We start from the raw sequence: 6107 nt of genomic DNA, 5'->3' as shown, positions 1-6107 counted from the left end.
CTCACCAAAATGCCTTGAAGCATACAGTATGTGGTCTTTTGGATCTGAATTTTTTTTAATTAGCACAATGAATTTAAGATTTATCAGTATTACTGTACAGGGAAGTAGTATGTTCTTCTATGCAGCTGAGTAGCATTATAATGTATGAATGTATTAGTTTTTTTCTATCTATTCGGTGATTGAAAGACATTTGATTTGTTTTCAGGTTAGGGCCATAATAAATTTCCTATAAACGTGTACAGGTTTCTATGAACACGCACTTTTATTTCTCTTGCGTAAATGCCTAAGAATGAGATGGTTGAATTACACAGTAAACTTACGTTAACCTTCCCTGGTGGTTCAGACGGTAAAGAATCTGCCTGCAATGCAGGAGACCTGGCTTTGATCCCTGAGTTGGGAAGATCCCCTGGAGGAGGAAATGGCACCCCACTCCAGTATCCTTGCCTGGAGAATTCCATGGATAGAAGAACCTGGCGGGGTACAGTCCATAGGGTCGCAAAGAGTCAGACACAACTGAGCGACTTTCAATTTCATACTATGTCAACCGTATAGGAAACTGTCAAACTGTTTTCCAAAGAGGGTAAATCATTGTGTGTTCCCAGCAGCAGCCACGTGAGAGAATTCCAGTTGTTCCACATATTTGAACATCTTATAGTGATTAATAATGTCAAGTATCCTTTTGTGTCATTTTAGCCATCATGTATCTCCTTTGGTAAGGTGTTTAGTCAAACACTTTGCTCATAATTTTTTAAATTGACTAGTTTTTTCCACCTATTGTTGAGTATTAAGTTACTAAATAACTTTTTAAGTACACATTCTTTGTTTGATATATGATGGACATATATTTTCCCCCAATCTGTGACTAGACTTTTCCTTCTCTTAACAATGTAAAATGCAGAGCAGAAGTTTCTAATCAATAAAATTCAATCCTTCAATTCTTTTTTATGATTTGTTCTTATGATATAATACATAAGAATTCTTTACCTAACCTAAAGTCAAAAATACTTTCCCCTGTTTTATCTAGAAGTTTTATTATGTTTTACATTTACATTTTGAGTGAATTGTTGTATAAAGTTTAAGGTATTCATGAAAGTCTTTTTGTATGAACATCCAATTGTTCCAACACCATTTATTGAAAAAAATCTTATTGACTTAACTTTATATCTTTGTAAGTGGTACTTTTATTGTATTTACATTGATCGTTAGGAATACAATTAATTTTTGTACTTGACTTTGTGTTTGTAACCATGTTAAATTCACTTTTACATCTAGTTTTCAGTGTAGATTCCACTGGATTTTCTACATCACGTTGCGTGCAAATAAAGATGGTTTAACACCTTTTTTTCATAACTGGGCGCCTTTTGTTTATTTTCCTTGTCTTGTTGATCTGCTCAGAACTTTAGAAAGATTTTCAGAAGTAGTGAGACCAAACATGCTTGTCTTATTCCTGATCTCAGAGGGAAACAATGCAGCCTTTTACCATCAGGTAAAGTATTCACTGTAGGTTTTGTATAGATGCTGTCTATCAGCTGAAGAGTTTTCCCTTGTACTGCTAGTTTTATGATGGTTTTGTTTTTTAGGAATGAATTTTGCATTCTGTCAAATGATATATGAGATGATCATATAGCTTTTCTTCTCTAGGTTGTTAATATGATGAATTATACTGATTCATTTTCAAATATCAAACTAGGTTATTTCTGTGATAAATCCCACTTGTCGCACTTGATTTGCTAAAATTTTGTTTAGAAACTTTCCATCACTTTATGAAAGATGCTGGTCTGCAGGTAATTTTCTTTGTCATGTTGTTGTCTGGTTTTGATGTCAGGATAATACTGGCCTCATGAAATGAATTAGGGAATACTCCTTCTTATCCCAATTTCTGAAAGAAAATGTCACACCTGTAGGTACATGAATATCAGAAAAGAAGAGAGAGGCTAACCTATGGATATCCCCACACCAATCGGAACAGTGTATGAATTGTTATGTGTATGTGTATTGTCAGTGTATGAATAACAATTTGTACAATGTGTAACGAGAGACCACAAATATTTTCCTAGAGGATATTGCTCCCTGGAAAACATGAAACAAAAGTGAAAGGATGTTTAACCCTCCATTTTCTTTCTCTTTAAAGGCAAATCAATTCAAGTCTGAGTACTTTTCTTTAGATATAAGTCAGGGACCTCTGAAATAAAAGATATTCCAGAGGTGATACATTCACTTTCCTTTCAGGTGAATTCTCTCCTCGTTCATGAAGCTAACAAGCTAAAGGCATAGAGTTATGCCATCTTCAGCTAACATGGGGGGGGGGGAATGGAAAATAACAATGAACTGATTCACTCGGGGTTAATGGCAAATCCAGACCTCATTAGACCTCTTGCCTCTCACTGTGGTGTTATAGTTGTCTCTTCAGTTATATTTATTTCAGTGAAATTGCTTTTCATTTTTATCTTACTAGTGACTTTAGAATCGATCTCCAAGATAAAATGCAATTTTACAGTAAAGTAATTCTTATCAAAAGCAGGCTGCTTTTACTATAGCCCAACCTTTTAATGTTAAAGTTCCTGAAGGCTTGGTCTTAGGCTTTTTTCTTACTATACTTACTCCCCAATTGAAATGGAGGTCCATTTCCCCTCTGGCTTTTCCTCTTGGGAACTGATCTTTTCCAGTGCCATATAAGGGCTGCTCAGGGAACTCAGATGGGAAAGAGCCCAGCTGCAAGGCAGGAGAGTCATGTTCAATCCCTGGGTTGGGAAGATCCCTTGGAGAAGGAAATGGCACTACACTCCAGCATTCTCGCTTGGGAAATCCCACGGACAGAGGAGCCTGGCAGGTTACAGTTCACGGGGTCTCAAAGAGTCAGACAGGACTTAGCGACTTAACAATAACAACGAGGACCATCTAAAGGGATGGAGAGGTGTCCATTTCACCTGCCGCAGGGTGGACAGGGGCACAAAAGCGCCCCTCGAGTCTCCACCCAGGACACACTGGCTGAAGAGAGTCCTTTTGGGGGCTGAGATTATTGTTGAGAAAGGATTTCTTTCTTCTTGTGAGACATATGCTGAAAACACTGTACTGGCAGAGACTTTGTGGAAAATTGCACTAAGACATAGGAAAGAATAGCAAAAAAAAAAAAAAAAAAAATCATGATGGGAGGGAGTAGAGAGAGTGAGAGAGAGAGGTTGAGATAATGCAAATCATCACTTAAAGATTTAAACATCCTACAGCAGATGTGCCTATAACTCAACCCCTGTTCTTTTTCAGTTTGAGTCAAGAAATTGCCTTTTCGTTTAAGCTAGTGAAATTTTTTTGTCACTTTCAGCCAACAAGTGCTGACTACTATTCTGAGTGTTTCTATTCATTTACTCATAATGGCAGCTTACACTGCTCTTCTATTCCCACTTTATACTCCCCCTGGATCCACTTCCATGAATTCCATACTTGAATTTCGGCTTGCACTGGAGGAGTTAGGCAGCTGAACTTGCCATGTTCAAAGCCAAACAACTGGCTTCCCCTCAAACCTCCTCTTGTTCTCTCTTTTTTTTTTTTCATCTCAGTATGTTACCACCACTTTTCAATGACTCAAGTCAGAAATTAAACTCACCTTAATGACTTGGTCCCTCTATGCTCCCCCACTGCCAGATCATCAACAAGACTAGCCACTCTTACTTCCTAAATATTACATCAGTTACTCTCTCTACTTTTAACTTTTACTGTCTCATCCCAGTCCAACACCATCACCCATTGTATTGCAACATCCTTCCAGTGACCTCACACTTTCAGTTTTGATTTCCTATAATCCAGCCTCCACAAGCACCTGGAGTCAGCCTTTAAAACCATAAACTTAAGTCACTTTGATCTCCTGCTTGGAACCTTGTGATTTCTTCTGATTGCACATAAAACAGAACTTAAATCCTTTTTCCATCACTTTAATCTTGCTTTCTCCATGCCCCAGACTCTGTGGTTCCGGCACTGGTTTTTACCACACTGTTTGTCCCTATCTTCCTTCGGTTGGATAATTTCTCCTCCTTTATAGCTTGACCACCCTTTATAAATCACCTACATGGTTACTCTCTGTCAAAACTCCTAGATCAATTACTTCATATCATACAGATTCCTCATAATCACTTATTGTCATTGTTTAGCTTTATTTTTATCTACCTACATCACTAGTGTGGACTGTGAACTTCATGAATTTTAGACCCATACCTCTTGTCTACCCCTAAACACCTGGTATCCACCTTGTCTGCCAGCTATATAGACACCCAAAGTATCTTTTGGTTGTTTGAAGATTCTTTGATGTGAGTCATTTTTTAAAAGTCTTATATTGAATTTGTTATAATATTGCTTCTGTTTTATGTTTTGGGTTTTTGGCTATGAGGCATGTGGGATCTTAGATCCTTCACCAGGGATCAAATCTGCACTCCCTACATTGGAATGTGAAGTTCTAACCACTGGACTACTGGGGGAGTCCCTGCAAAGGATCTTTTGAATGAATGAAAGATGGAAAAAATTAACATGCACAGGGGCATAGGGTATATTACAGAAGAATTTGAATGGTGGAGACTAATTCCATTTAGAGTTATATGAGAAAATTGCTCTAGAATAAGAGACATAGGAAATTTCACTTTGAGCAATAGCTTTGAAAATGGTGAGAAGAAAGGAAATAGCCTCAGAGAAAACCTGGGAGAAAATCTGGGTGTCGTGTGTGTGTGTGTGTGTGTGTGTGTGTGTGTGTGTGAAAGACACACCAACTCCTAGTGTATATATGTATGGAGGATAAACTGCAGGAGATAGGAAATAAGCCTTGGAAGAGAAGATAAGAAAGATATTCCAAATTGTGGATTTCTCTGAATACCAAACTTCATTTAGTTTGAACAGAACTATAGTCATGAAGGTGATGAAGAATGCATGTGAAGAAAATAGCTGTGGCTATGAAAGGGGGAAGTAGAAGATCTGAGAGATATGGTGGTAACATGGACAGACCTTAGTGACAAATGGAATATTATATGTAAACAGAGATAGGAGACGTAAAGCTGATTCACAATTGTCAACCTGTGTAACAAGGACACAGATTCTGTTAGCAGAGACAGGAATCCAGGGAGGGCTGTGTGTAAATTGGGAAGACGGCGATGATATTAAATACATCGTAAAACATATACATACAGAAATAAGCAGCAGCTACTTGGAAAAGGTGGTGCTGAATTCCACCTGAAAAATCAAAGATAAATAAGTTAATGAGCAACAACTCTACAAAGAAAACTGTATTGAATAAGTTCTATAGGCTGAGGCCATCAACCAGAGTTCAGTGCTTAAAATGGAATCCTGTCATCTTTAGCAGAAAATAATATAGTATACGTAATATGGGGAATTTGACATTTATATTATCACTGGAAAGATTAGAGGAACTTCATGTCAGAAGTGGATTCTTATCAGGTTCCTGACATCAAGCCCCTTTGATCCAGCCTTCAGGAACCACCCCAGCCCACAAGTTAGGAAAATGCTATTGCTATGGCATCACCGTGCTGAAGTTACAGTCATTGTCATTGGCAAGCTGCAGGATTGACAACAGGTGTGGGAGTCCAACTGCGCTTACTCTCCACGTGGATGTGTCCACTTAGGTTCACAAGAGGTCAACACTTCCTATCCCTTGCCATCTTCCTTTCACTTTCCTGATATGGCATTGGTGGGTGTCATTGGCAAAACCTGTAGGATACCCTGAAGTCTCATGGGAAGGGAGCTGAGGAAATGTAGTTTTTAGTCTTCTGGCTCTTATGTTCCAGGAAGTGGGATTTCAGGGGCTTAAAGCACATTGGAAATGGAGGCTGAGGGCCAACAGAGAAGACCCAGCATGGGGCACAGGGCTAAACATATGTGTTCTCACTCACTTTTCACTGAGAAATACTGCGTTAAGTCATACTTTTGAGACCGGTCTGAGATCTGGGACCCTTTGCTGCAGTGGTGCGATACTTGGAGCTGGACACACCTCTCCATGAGCGACAAAATGCAAAGAAACTGTATGGGACTAAAAATAACTGTGCATACACCATTAGGACAAATTCTGGACAAAGTTACAAAGATTCCAAAATACCCTACTACCATTTTCAAGA

Source organism: Cervus canadensis, chromosome 1 (genome assembly GCF_019320065.1).
Source record: "Cervus canadensis isolate Bull #8, Minnesota chromosome 1, ASM1932006v1, whole genome shotgun sequence".
Lineage (NCBI taxonomy): Eukaryota > Metazoa > Chordata > Mammalia > Artiodactyla > Cervidae > Cervus > Cervus canadensis.
Note: the sequence above shows the minus strand (reverse complement) of the source record.